We start from the raw sequence: 15,359 nt of genomic DNA, 5'->3' as shown, positions 1-15,359 counted from the left end.
GTACCACAGGGCTGTGTGCTAAGCCCGTTTCTCTACTCCCTCTTCACCGCCGACTGCAAGCCTGTGTATGGATCTAATTCCATCGTCAAGTTTGCGGACGACACTACGGTGATTGGGCTCATCAGCAACAACGATGAGACTGCCTATAGGGAGGAGATCCAGCACCTGGCCACATGGTGCACCGAAAATAACCTGCTCCTCAACACCACCAAAACGAAGGAGCTCATCGTGGACTTCAGGAAGGAGTCAAGAGGCACACACGACACCATCCACATCAATGGAATGGCTGTTGAGCGTGTCTCCAGTTTCAAGTTCCTGGGGATCCACATCTCGGCGGACATGTCGTGGACGACCAACACCTCCAGCCTGGTCAAGAAGGCTCACCAGCGCCTCTTCTTCCTGAGGACACTGAGGAAGAATCAGCTCTCCTCGGCTATCCTGGTGAACTTCTATCGCTGCGCAATAGAAAGCATCCTGACCAACTGTGTGGCAGTGTGGTATGGGAGCTGCTCTGTTGCGGAGCGCAAGGCACTGCAGCGGTTGGTGAAAACTGCCCAGCGCATCACAGGAACTCCACTGCCTGCCATCGAGCACATCCAGAGGAAACGCTGTCTGCATCGAGCTCGCAGCATCCTCAAGGACTCCTCTCACCCAGCCCACAGACTGTGTTCTCTCCTGCCCTCCGGCAGGCGTTTCAGGATTCTCCGGACCAGAACCAGCAGACTAAAGAACAGTTTTTTCCCCAGAGCTGTCTCTTTACTGAACTCAAACCCCCGTTGATCCACTTCCCTCATAAACTGCTAACTCTCCTACCTCACATCTGCCTTCACTTTGTTATTTGCACTACCGACTCTTTATTACAGTAACAACTGTTTACTTATGCATTCTGCACTACCATATCTTAACTGGATTATGCTCATTTGCACTGCCGACTGTATTTATAGTACCAATGTTTACATTTGCATTTTGCACCGCACTTCTAACTGTAATATGCAACCACTTTCCACTGCACTTTTACACTTTTTTTCGGATAGCTCTGTCCATAATTTATTGCACTACCTTAATCCACTGCTATATTCCTCATCTTGCCGAACATATTATTGTATACCTCTAACTGTAAAAATTCTGTTTAAAGTACTAGCCATCTGTATATTATATTCATAGTACATATTCACCTGTAAATTCTGTTTACAGTAATAGCCATCTGTATATTAATTCACTGTACATACTCACCTGTAAATTCAGTTCTGTTTATAGTAATAACCATCTCTCTATTTATATATATTTATACATATTCAGTATATTTCCACGTCCTGCACTTATGCAACCATTGTATATCCTGCACTTGCTGCTATTGCACTTCTGGTTAGACCTAAACTGCATTTCGTTGCCTTGTACTTGTACTTGTGTAATGACAATAAAGTTGAATCTAATCTAATCTAATCTAATCTAATTAGTTGTACAAACTTTTTTCATGTTAAATAGTTGAATAAACTTTAAAAGCTCAATTTGTCATACAAATCATAATATGAATTTTTTTACAGTGTATGTCACTGTACCTAATACTGTAACGGTGCTAACTGGTGCCATTATTGCCAAATCAAGTTTGAGGCCGATAATGACAGCCAAGAAGAACAAGCTGATCGGCGTAAACCACCTTTGCAAGCATAACTTGTGCAGAATGTTTCACAGGGGTCATTTTTTCTACATATTGTGATAAACTCTTCCTCATCTTTTAACTACATTTGTTTGAGAGCAAGCCAAAGTAGTCAGCCGGCAGGCATTATGCAAATACATTACATGGTGATGCATACCCCAGATTCCTCATCCATCACTATGGGAAAGACCCAAGAACACAGCAATGATGTGTGACAATTAAAAGGTTGTTGAGCTTCACAAATCAGGAAGTGGCTACAAGAATTTTTAATTAAATTGCTAAAATGTTTAACTGAACATGTAATAGTGGCCTACACAAAGGGAGAGGATGGTTTGAGTGGACAAACAATTTGAGAGAATTTGAGCATTACCTGGTGTTTGTGCCCTGGCTGTTAAAGAGAAAGAGAGATGATTTAATATTATACAGTATATATATATATATATTTATTTATTTATTTATTTATATTGTCTTTGCTATATTAAGGACCAGATTTACTAACAGCTTGCTCCTGCGCAAACCCTCTTTTGCCGTTTAAAACCACTGTCAGGATTTACTAAAGACACGCAGTGAAAAATGAGCGCTGAAAAGGCATGGACAGGGTTATTTTTGCGGCTGACCTTATTGCATTTGTGGGAGTTTCCCTTTCAGGCACAACATTTATGGGAGGAGAGTATTTAAATGAATCACGCAAGGTGATTTACTAAAGTTTGCGCTCGTCAAATTACTGTTGTTTGTGCCATTATTTACCACCCAAAAAAATCTGGTCTTAAACCAGACGCTGCTCTTGGATTGCACTGATTATTATTGAAATGACCCAATATATGATGATTACTAAAATATGTGATATGAAAAAAGACGATAAAAAAAAAGAGTGCCAAGCGTCCCGAATCACACACAGAACTTTCCACTCCCATCATTGCGCTCTCATGCTAATTTGCCCTGTTTAGTAAATCTGGCCCTAAGACTGAAAATCAATCAGAAACTAAACCTTACTCAGTGCCAGGACTGTAATGAACACCAGCAGGTGTAAAACTGGAGACAATCTCATGATGATGAATTCAGAGATAAAACCAGAACGTCTTCTGTAATCAGAGAGAGCTTCATTAGAGTATAATGCGTTATTATAAAGGCACTTAAAGGGATAGTTCACCCAAAAATGAAAATTAGCCCATGATTTACTCACCCTCAAGTCATCCTAGGTGTATATGACATTCTTCTTCCAGACGAATAAAATCAGAGAACTTTAAAACTTAATAAAGTAAAGTTCTGGCTGATCGCCTTCCGTGGAAAAAGTGTTGAAAGTGCCTCTCGCCATTCAAAAGGCTTTCGCTACGTCTGACGAGCGTAACTGGTAGCGCAAGCATTTTGAACTGCAGGGACACTTTCAACACTCTTTCCATAAATTGAATAAAGAAGGCGATTGGCCGAAACTATACTTTATAAAGTTTTATATATGGATATTTTTCTTAGACAAACGCATTGATTTGCTCCAGAATGCCTTTATTAACCCCCTGGAGCCGTGTGGACCAGTTATATGATGGATAGATGCACTTTTATGGACTTCAAAAACAGAGCAATAATTACTGCTATTATAAAGCTTGGATTAGCCAGGACTTTTTTAATATAACTCAGATTTTATTCGTCTGAAGGAAGAATGACATATACACCTAGGATGACTGGAGGGTGAGTAAATCATGGGCTAATTTTCATTTTTGGGTGAACTATCCCTTTAAACTAATGTCAGTCTGGAATATCTTAATATAAACCCTTATTAGAAGTCAGAAAATTCAATCAAATCTGACTGGAGTCATTTATAGCCTCTGGAAAACAGTCAATATTCAATATCAAAATTCCAGGTCTCACTTTATTAATGCATGTGCTTAAGATTGTGTATGTGTTATGCTGTAAACTATTGTAAATATGCATCTTAACTTTCACCACAATAGAAACATACACAATAACTTACTTTTTTGCACCATCAGTCAAATTATCCCCAAACTCCAGCTATGAGGATCATTTTATTAATTTTGCCTGATTTTGAGTCAAAAATGACCAATTCAGCAGGTTGTTATACAACTTGATAAACTTGCAAACGGATCAGACCAACTCGCTAATGAATTATTTAAATGGATTTGTGAACCAATTTGACAGGTTCATAGAAAAGAATCGTCTCAAAACAAAGATCTGTTCATGAATCAGACATTTTACATTTATAATGAAATATAGGCATACCCATTATTATGATGTAATGTTTTAATTCAATTCATTACACAAATAAAGCATTACCTGCCTATAGCCCAACAGAGAGAAAAGAAAGATTGTACTCACATCAGACAGCTGCTTCTGAGGCTCTTACACCTGCTGTGGGTTGAAGGATGACTTTATACGTGTGGAGTTTTCTCAACTGCAAATCATCTCCTGGAATGGAGGAAACTGTTTTCATTGGAACGCCGCCAATCATTCTTAGAAAACTATTTTACATTTGGAGTTTTACACATCAAGAGTCTATCACCATGTCTTAGAACGTAGTATTGTAACCCATCTATATTGATAACACTTCACAAGGTCTCATTTGTAAACATACATTAACTAACAATGAGCAGTATATATTGTTTTGTTAATGTTAGTTAAAAATGTCCTCGTTCCTATTAGATTACGGTGCGTTAATGTTAACAGTAGGCTATTAACTTTATTAGAGATGTAGCAAATGTTGAGATTAACATTAATATTAGTAAATGTGGTATTATTGTTTATTCTTAGTTAACCACAAGTTACAGTTTTATAGCCGTTGAATTAAAACAACAGTTACGTCTGACTATGGCAAATTTCAGCAAACATCTCTACATCAACAGAATGGTAACCAGAAATATACAAAAATCAGTATGTCAGAACAGCATATTTTTTTATTGTTCTTTCATTTGTTTTATTTTTTAATTGTTCATTTTGTAATGATGTGAGTGTGTGTGTCCTACTTTTTTTAGTCCCCATGAGGAATAACAGCGTATAAATCATACTAAATTATGTTTTGCTTTTTTGGGGGGAAAATGTAAAATGAGTTCTCTTTCCTGTTGAGTGACATTTCTTCTCAGTGTGTAGTGTATCCAGGCAAACAAATGTGCATTATTTTTGTTTCAACGTGAGTACAGAGCACATTTTTGCCATATCTTTATATTCTTTGGTTCCTGTTCATCGGTACTGTCTTTTTTGAGTTCCTTTAACTAGGGAGGCGAACAGCGTAGACAAGATTTGTATAGCAATAATTAATCTCAGTATTGATGAATCTCAACAAACAATTAATCTCAACAAACACATGACATGTAGGACAGTCCCAAAATTGGGAGCTTTGTTTCCGCGTCCTGCAAGCAGTGTTCCACATATAATTATGAGTATATTCTTTTTATTTCCTGGAAATTATAATACCACAAGAGACATGATAATAAAATGTGACTGTACAAATCCATTTGCGCAGCAGCCATGTTCTAGTTAGAGCAGGGAAAATAACCAACCAATGCAATTGTAGAGAGGGATTTTCCCGCTGATGATTGGACCGAGCAGGAATCAAGTGTGGACCTCATCAAAAGTCATTAAATACAGTGCTTAAGAACTAAAAAAAAAAACTCAAAACAAAAACGCATCGCATTTGAGAGATTAATCAGCTATATAGGCTACAAAATAAAATTAATAAACAACTTACATCTGATTATCTTAAAGGGATAGTTCACCCAAAAATTAAAATTGCCCCATGTCCACAAGACCATCGGGTGTCCCATTCATTATTTAAGCTTAAAGAAGGGTGCCCGCGAGCGCCCCCTTTGCGGCTGCTATGCGCCCTCGATGCACACTTCAGCTGAGCCCGCAAGTTTGCGAGCTACGTAGAGGGCTTCTACTCGGCTGTCAAAGCGGCATTATGTAGTGAAAGTGCAGACTCAGAGGAAGACTGTGAGGGTTTAGGGTGCCATTTGGGACAGGGCCAGACAAGGACTAAACAAGGGGGCGTGGTAACAGGAAACAAGGAGGCGCATGGCAAACACAAACCAAGACAGAGCCATGTGTTCAAGGACAACACAAACAAAGACACATTAAAAATGACAAAACAGTCAGAGCTGTCAGAGGAGAACCCTGACAACAACCCTGACCCTTCTACAAGCGGAAACCGAGGATAGCGTGGATATTACGTCATTTATAGTTGACAAGGAGAAAAAAATTGTAATTAAAATGTCTCTGGATTTACAAATCCTTGGGAACCTTTGGGATAATGTAAGTAAACAACTGCATGAAATATATCACACTGTGCAAGTGGGTTTTGTATATTTTATCTTAAAATATCTTACATATTGCAGCTTTAAGGTGGAGGGGTATTTTAGAGCTCATTGATGAAATGAAGTAAAACATTTTGCCTATAATTGATCTTTTTCAGTTTCAAAGACATTTCTTTCTATTTTCATTCATTTCTTGAAAAGTTACATTCAGTTTATTTTGGCACAAATCTGATTCGATACAACTATACAAATAAATGTGAACTGAATGTATCTGTATATTGGGTAGGCTATTGTTCATCAGCACTTTATAAAAGTGCCTTTTTCGGTTTCTATAATGAGACATAGTCGAGATTTGCATGTTGATAATTCATAATTCAAAAACAGACACAATGACTGCATGATCAACATTTGAAGATTACTTTTGATGTAAAATGTTTTAACATTCTGTGTGAATAATTCTAAGCAGAGAGATGAATTGGTTAATCCAACATAATGCAAATAAGTAATTTTACATTTCCAACATAAATCTCCCAGCATGCACTAGGATAAGAATAATTAATATCGTTGTATAGTGTGACTGCTTGGCAGTTTTATTTACACTGTTTTAGATTTTACTATCAACTTACCGTCTTATGAAGTCAGCATGAATTTGTTCCTCTAACTTTTATTCTGTTGCCATAATTTTATATTTATACTTGGCCAACGATAGTTTATGTTTATGTTAGTAATTTTAATAAATGCAAATTTTAATAAATCTTTTTATCATATTTCCGCTGTGGCCATTTAAATAAATCAATAAACCACCTGAGGCCTTGTGTAACAGTGATTTTTCCGTGGTTCAAGGGTAGCTATGTACCATGCCTGAATACATGTCTTCATAACACAGTTTGTCATGGTTTACTGCTTTAATACATTCAGACAGACTGCCACATAAAAGGCTGAGATCCAATTTTCTTCATCGAAGCATTTTCCTCTATTGTTTTAGATTTAGAGGAGTCATAAGTCTAAGTGTTACAGTCTGACAAAACAACAAGCTAACCATTTTTCTTTCTCTAATTTAAATTTTGAACTTATTAAAAGTTTTTTAATAATAACTCATTAATGAGTTATTAATTCGTTTTTAGTCTATACAAAAAACACATCATTACTATACTAATATATACTATACTAATACACATAGAACATTATCAATGAATATTATTCAAAAAAATTTATTATTGATTGTTAGGCTGCATTAACTTGGTCAGCCGGAATCGGGAATACTTCCCATAACACCTGATATACTCGTTACATCATAAAAAGAATGGCATCTATGCTAATGTTAGTCTCTCTGTTTATCCCGGTTTACTGCAGTTAGCCAGATCCGGGCTGGATCCAGATCAGATGGTGAACCTGTGCCTAGACATGACCAACGCATCCCTGAGATGTCTGCAGAGACCGTGACAATTAGACTCCCTCCTGTAAATGCCTCATCGACACGGCATCCTCAATAAACCCAGTCTCTGGCATGATGACTCAGATCTTTTGAATATTCCTATCTAATAATTGTCTCATTGACACAGCATCCTCAATAAACCCGTCTCCGGGGTGATGACTCCGATCTTTCGAATATTCCTATCTAATAATTGCCTCATCGACACGGCATCCTCAATAAACCCGTCTCCAGTGTGATGACTCCGATCATTTGAATATTCCTATCTAATAATTGCCGCATTGACACGGCATCCTCAATAAACCCGTCTCCAGTGTGATGACTCCGATCATTTGAATATTCCTATCTAATAATTGCCGCATCGACACGGCATCCTTAATAAACCCAGTCTCTGGCATGATGACTCCGATCTTTTGAATATTCATATCTAATAATTGCCTCATCGACACGACATCCTTAATAAACCCAGTCTCTGGCATGATGACTCCGATCTTTTGAATATTCATATCTAATAATTGCCTCATCGACACGACATTCTCAATAAATCCGTCTTCGGGGTGATGACTCCGATCTTTCGAATATTCCTATCTAATAATTGCCTCATCGACACGGCATCCTCAATAAACCCATCTCCGGCGTGATGACTCGGATCCTTCGAATATTCTGATCTAATATGACCCCTGACCTGTAATGTTGCCAGAATCATAATCATACACTGTTTGTTCGTTGGCCAGAGGAGAACTGGCACCCCGACTGAGCCTGGTTTCTCCCAAGGTTTATTTTTCTCCATTAGGACACCTGATGGAGTTTTGGTTCCTTGCCACTGTTGCCTTAGGCTTGCTCAGTTGGGGACACTAAATATTAAACTATATTACTGATCTGTGCGCATTGATACTATATGATAATTGAACTGAGCTGGATGACTGTACCGCCAAATCAAATTCTGTTGCATTATTTTCCTGTTTAACACTGTGAAGCTGCTTTGAAACAATTGGCATTGTAAAAAGCACTATATAAATAAAGGTGACTTGACTTAACTAAAATGAAGTGCATTTTGACTTATGATTAAATTAGTTTAACAAATTATATTATTATTCAAAACCTCTCATGTGTTCACTTTGAGTCAGGATGGCGCCGAGGACGGCCGCAACGTCGCAAGCTCTGCTGAAGCATTGTAGTTTTTTGTTTGTTCTGTTTATAGTTTTTGTGTTTTTTGTCTTGGATGTTGTCTGCCTTACTACGTACGACAGACAGACACTTTTGGACATTGGTTCGGCAATCGCACACCGAAAACCGGACTTTAAATTCATCAACGACGACACGCCGTTTACAAACACAGCAGCGGAACCCTTTGTCTGGGTGGCCCGGCCGCGGAGACGCCGCCGGAGAAGGGGCTGTAGAGCTGGCGTACTCGTCAGATTAAGACGCCGCGCAAACCGACCCCCGCTTCCCAGTATTTTACTGGCAAATGTTCAGTCTCTGGACAATAAACTCTGCGAGCTGAGAGCGCGGATCTCTTTCCAACGAGACACGAGGGACTGCTGCATTATCTGCCTTACAGAAACTTGGATGTCCGCTGAGATTCCAGACTCAGCCATCGAAACCACGGGGTTCTCCGTGCATCGGATGGACAGAGAAAAAGATCTCTCCGGGAAAAGCAAAGGCGGGGGTGTGTGTTTTATGATCAACCGATCCTGGTGTGATCAGAGGAACGTACACTCTATCAAGTCTTTCTGCTCTCCTGATCTGGAATTTCTCATGGTTCTGTGCCGTCCATTCTGGCTACCGAGGGAATTCACCGCGGTCATCATCACAGCGGTGTATATTCCCCCACAAGCCGACACAGACCGGGCACTGAAGGAACTGTATAGGTCAGTGAGTGAGCAGGAAAGCGCGCATCCTGAGGCTGCGTTTATTGTGACCGGGGACTTTAACAAAGCCAACTTCAAGCGCATCGCACCCAAATACCACCAACATGTTAGCATCAACACGCGAGGGAACCGTGTTTTAGACCACTGCTACTCCCCCTTCAAGGAGGGTTACAAGTCCCTCCCTCGCCCACCATTCGGCAAATCAGATCACGCGTCCATTCTACTTTTGCCCGCTTACAGGCAGAGACTGAAACAGGTAGCACCAGCCCTCAGAACCATCCAGTGCTGGTCAGACCAATCGGACTCTATGCTACAGGACTGTTTTGATCACGCGGACTGGGAGATGTTCCGGTCGGCCTCTGATGACGACATCGAGGTCTACGCTGATAGCGTAACGTGTTTCATCAGGAAGTGCGTAGATGACGTTGTTCCGACCAAAACAATTCGGCTGTACCCAAACCAGAAGCCGTGGATAAATGGGGATGTTCGCGCGGCACTCAATGCGCGGACCTTCACTTTTAACTCTGGTAATGCGGAGGAGCATAAACAAGCAAGTTATGCCCTCCGGAAAACAATCAAAGCAGCAAAACGCCAGTACAGGGACAAGATTGAAGGACAGTTCAACACCACCGACTCCAGAAGCATGTGGAGGGGAATTAACACCATCACAGACTATAAAGGGAACACAAACTCCACCGTGAACACCGCTGCCTCTCTCCCGGACGAGCTCAACACCTTTTATGCTCGCTTTGAGGGAAATAACACCGCCCTCACGGAGAGAGAGCTCGCGGCTGAAGATACAGAGGTTAGTGCACTCTCCGTATCTGAAGCGGATGTAACCCGATCCTTCCGGCGGGTGAACGTCCGAAAAGCTGCGGGTCCAGACGGGATTCCCGGCCGCGTCATCAGAGCGTGCGCGCGCCAACTGGCTGGAGTTTTCACGGACATTTTTAACCTGTCCCTCTCCCTGTCTGTGGTCCCCACATGCTTCAAAACGTCCACCATTGTTCCTGTACCTAAGCAGTCAAAAACACTCTGCTTAAACGACTGGCGTCCTGTTGCTCTGACCCCCATCATCAGCAAATGCTTTGAGAAACTAGTCAGAAACCACATCTGCTCTGTTCTCCCCCCCTCACTGGACCCACTGCAGTTTGCATACCGCAAAAACCGCTCCACTGATGATGCCATTTCATCAACAATTCACACTGCTCTCTCCCACCTGGAAAAGAGGAACACATATGTGAGAATGCTGTTTGTAGACTACAGCTCAGCATTCAACACCATTGTGCCCTCCATACTTGACATTAAACTCCGGGCTCTCGGCTTAAACAGCTTGTTATGCAGCTGGATCCTGGACTTCCTGTCAAACAGACGCCAGGTGGTCAGAATGGGCAGTAACATCTCCTCACCACTGACTCTCAACACTGGAGCCCCTCAGGGCTGTGTTCTCAGCCCACTCCTGTACTCTTTGTACACACATGACTGTGTGGCAACCCACAGCTCCAACACCATCATCAAGTTTGCTGACGATACGACGGTGGTAGGTCTCATCACTGACAATGATGAAACGGCCTACAGAGAGGAGGTGCACACTCTGACACGGTGGTGTCAGGAGCACAACCTCTCCCTCAACGTCAGCAAGACTAAGGAGCTGGTGGTCGACTTCAGGAGGAATGAGAGAGAACACCGCCCCATCACCATCGATGGAGCACCGGTGGAGAGAGTCAGCAGCTTCAAGTTCCTCGGTGTCCACATCACAGAGGAACTCTCATGGTCCGTCCACACCGAGGCCGTTGTGAAGAAGGCTCATCAGCGCCTTTTCTTCCTGCGACGGCTGAGGAGGTTTGGAATGAGCCGCCACATCCTCACACGGTTCTACACCTGCACCATAGAGAGCCTGCTGACTGGCTGCATCACCACCTGGTACGGCAACAGTACCGCCCGCAGCCGCAAAGCCCTGCAAAGGGTAGTGCGCACGGCCAGCTGCATCATCGGAGGTGAGCTTCCCTCCCTCCAGGACATTTACGCCAGGCGGTGTGTGAAGAGAGCTCAGAGGATCATCAGAGACTCTAGCCACCCGAACCATGGGCTGCTCTCACTGATGCCATCAGGCAGACGGTACCGCAGCATCAGAACACGCACCAGCCGACTCCAGAACAGCTTCTTCCCACAAACAATCAGACTCCTTAACTCTTGACCCATCAGGATCATAACACACACTGGACAGAATATCACTCAGCACAACCCACTGTAGATAAACACACATTATATACACATTTATTTATCATACAGCATCTATTGCACTTTGGATTTCAATTTTTCAATCTGTGAATAATATTTTATACTGTACATTGTATATTATTATTACTATTATAGCGTAATGTATATTGTTTAGTGTATGTTTAGTGTATATTGTTTAAAGTATATGTATATTGTAAGTATGTGTATATTGTTTAAAGCTGTGAGAACTACACTCACATTGTGTAAATTATTTATTGTTTATTGTAGAGTTTACTGTGCTGTGAGTAATTGTGGGCGCATCAGTGTAATCTGATGCTGCTTTAAATGTTGTACATGTCATGTCATGACTACCATGTTGCTCGGAACTGCACCTAAGAATTTCACCTACTGTTGCACTTGTGCATATGTAGAGTGACAAATAAAGTGATTTGATTTGATTTGATTTGATGGTAAAAGCATTGCATGTATAGCAAGTACTTTCAGATATAATCTGCTTATTTATTTATTTATTTATTATTATAACATGCATATTTATAAGATTAGTGTCACACAAGATTATAGAGGGCATGCATGTGATGTCAACTTGTGCTGGAATCACTGTGGTTACGCCCACTGAGTGGCAGCATTGGTTTTCAGACACACAAAGCACAACTACTGAAAAACGGGAAAGAGCTTTGAGATTGACTGTACAAACAGATTTGACAAGAAAGGTACATTCTGAGGTATATTTTTACAGACTGCCGAAAGCGACTGATTCCTGTCGATATCCATGGATCACTGTATCTTTGGTAAGTTGTAAGGAACACTTTAGCTTCCAACCTTTAGGTTAAACTGAAAATCGTTAAGTTTTTTACAGTTTCCCTTATTAACAGTCATGCAGCACAGCAGCTCTTTTGCCACTCAATCCGGCTGAGGGAGCGTGTTCTACTGGGAAAGTGACGTCAATGCATACACTCTATAACTTCTGCTAAGTCCATTTAAACTTCTTGTCATTTATTGTCGGTATAAAAACTGTAGCATTTACTTCTAGTGACAAATATCTGAGTGAAACGGCTTCTGGAACAATTACAAAAAGGGCGTAATAGAGATTTGAGTACGAGACGGTTTTACTGGTTTTGGACACCAGACGAAGCATGATATCTTTTGACAGGATCAGGTGTCATGGCTCGGATCTGATATTTTTGAAAGTGGAGAACCATCTGATCTAACAGGCGGGACAAGATTTTTTCATTTCTGATGATGAAATGTACCTGCAATGACTCACCAGATGGTGTCGGTGTTACTCCATATCCAGTGTGCTTGTGTTTTGTAGGCCACTTCTCCAGGCAAAGGCAGCTTGAGTCTGAACGAGAGAAACACATCAAAGGATGATTCATGATTTCCCTTAACATTTATCCAGGGCTCTTGACTCGCGGGCATCGCCGCTTCCCTGCTTTAAGCTCAGATGAGTCGGAGTCTGACTATTAGGAAATGCCCCGTGATCACAGAGGAAAAATGACAGATGAGAGTTATTGATACTTACCCTCCTGAAGGGTGTAGAGATGAAGCAGAATCACTTCAGGAACAGCGGGGACCTTCGTCACTTCTCAATATAACCAGTAAAAGTTGAATTAATTGGGAACAATGTTCAGAGAGACACTTCAACACATTTGTAGAGAAACGCGTCATCAGCACAATGAGAAACGCCTTATCTGCAAATGGCTCTAATAAGCGAGCCACTGTCAAGAGCTTTTATCTCCCATCCTTTTTCCTGCCAAGAATAAGAATACGAATATTCTCATTATTTTACGACTTTGGCCGGTAATTAACGTTAGATTAACGAATGCATCAGTCTGATGGCTGCATGGCGGGAAATGGATTCTGCTCTTCAAAGGTCAATTGATGCTGCCGAGTTCAGACTGGTATAATGTCAGATGTCCAAACGCTTGTGTCAGGAGATTCGTTATGTCTTCTCATCCGCCTAGCAAACGGTCTCTGACGTGCTTTGAAGGGGACAAGACGTCTAGATTCAGGGAATAGGGGATTCTGGGAAAAATTGAGTTGTGGGTAAACTGTGTCGCCCCCTTAAACCTGTACTCTCAGGTACAAAAGCTGGGGTCATACCCGTTCACAAGGTACTAATGTGCACATTTAGGTGCTAATTTGTTTCTTTAAAGTGCTAATACGCATCCTTTAGGGGTATATTTTGAAATGGTACTGCCCGTGTCAGCTTTTGTAAAATTGTTCTGAAAGTGGAAACTTTAACCCCATTTTTTGGATGACTCAGCACATTTTCCACATGGCAGGTAAATTAATTTTATGTCAAAGCAAATTTATCCAGGTCTAATAATGTTGGTAAACTAAATTCATGTCATTTACAGTATTTGACTAAAGATTAACCACACTGGGGGCAAATGGTGTAAGATTTCCTCAAACTATTTTCACCCAGAAATTGCTAGTACATTTTATTGAATTACATGGGAATATTTTAAGCAGAAAGACAGAATCAATAATCTATGTTTTATTTACAACAGTCAAAAAATCTTATTCGTTTTTTTTTTTTTTTTTTTTACAGTGCATGGATTATTAATAAAGTATTTTGCACAAAATAATAGCCACTATTATAACAAATACAATTGTAAAATTGTGAAAAAAAGCTAAATACATAAAATATTGAACATTGAGCTTTCTTCTTGGCTGGTTTATGAAAATATTAATAATGTGCAGCTAATTAAACTGTGGAGAGGTTTATGCATTAGTCTGACTAATGTTCATGTATACTTGAAACATAAATCATGCACATATTCCTCAATGATTTAACTTACCCATCAAAATGACACAGTTTAGGTTTCACAACCATATTTCATCATTGACCAGATGATGTAGATTCTTTCCTCTCGTTTCTTTGATGGCAAACATCCCGAAATGCATTTAGGGAGCATTATTTTTACATCAGCATTAGTTTTAGTCTCATTTCCCCTCCATAGAGGACAACTACAGTAATATATCTATATCTATATCAGTATCTTAATGATCAAACCTTCTCCTTGTATCTTCTGAGGGTTCCTGTGTAATTTTCTCAGAAACAGCTGAGAAAGGTACAAACAATTGTGCTATAATCAACATTGTGTGTGTGTGTGTGTGTGTGTGTGTGTGTGTGTGTGTGTGTGTGTGTGTGTGTGTGTGTGTGTGTGTGTGTGTGTGTGTGTGTGTGTGTGTGTGTGTGTGTGTGTGTGTGTGTGTGTGTGTGTGTGTGTGTGTGTGTGTGTGTGTGTGTGTGTGTGTGTGTGTGTGTGTGTGTGTGTGTGTGTGTGTGTGTGTGTGTGTGTGTGTGTGTGTGTGTGTGTAAGAGGTGGCAGTCATTTTGAGCTGCCGGTTGTTGTACTGAATCTCAGCTCTCATCTTTACATCTTGTGTCTATGTCAGTCACCTAGCAACGCTCAACGGTGTGTTAATTGCTCTGGAAGAACCTGTGGTTTCTAATCATGCCGGTACTAATGCAAATGTGGAATTCCTTTAATCAGACGGTGGAGGAATTAGCATCTCTGTCCTCGCATCTGCTGTCAAAGAGAGACTGTGGCTGAATCAGTGATACACAGCACTGCACAGACGGATGTAACAAGCGCACCGAATACTTGAAAAAATCCTTTGAAGAGCAAATCAAACTTGACACTATTAACTTTAATACATGATTCTGGTCTTGTAATGCATGATTCATCAGTGCACGTTATTCCAAAGAAAATCATTTCTTTTATCTAAAGGTAATGACTTAATCCACATCTGAAATGACTTTCCAACTATTTTTCACGCTCTTCCTTCTGGCTCACTTTTCTCCATCCAGCCAATTTTCCCTAACTGTACCCTTAAACCTACCCATAACACCACACCTGTCCCTAACTTTACCCTTAAACTTACCCATA

Source organism: Gobio gobio (genome assembly GCF_949357685.1).
Source record: "Gobio gobio genome assembly, chromosome: 20".
Taxonomy (NCBI): domain Eukaryota; kingdom Metazoa; phylum Chordata; class Actinopteri; order Cypriniformes; family Gobionidae; genus Gobio; species Gobio gobio.
This window is presented reverse-complemented; position numbering follows the sequence as displayed.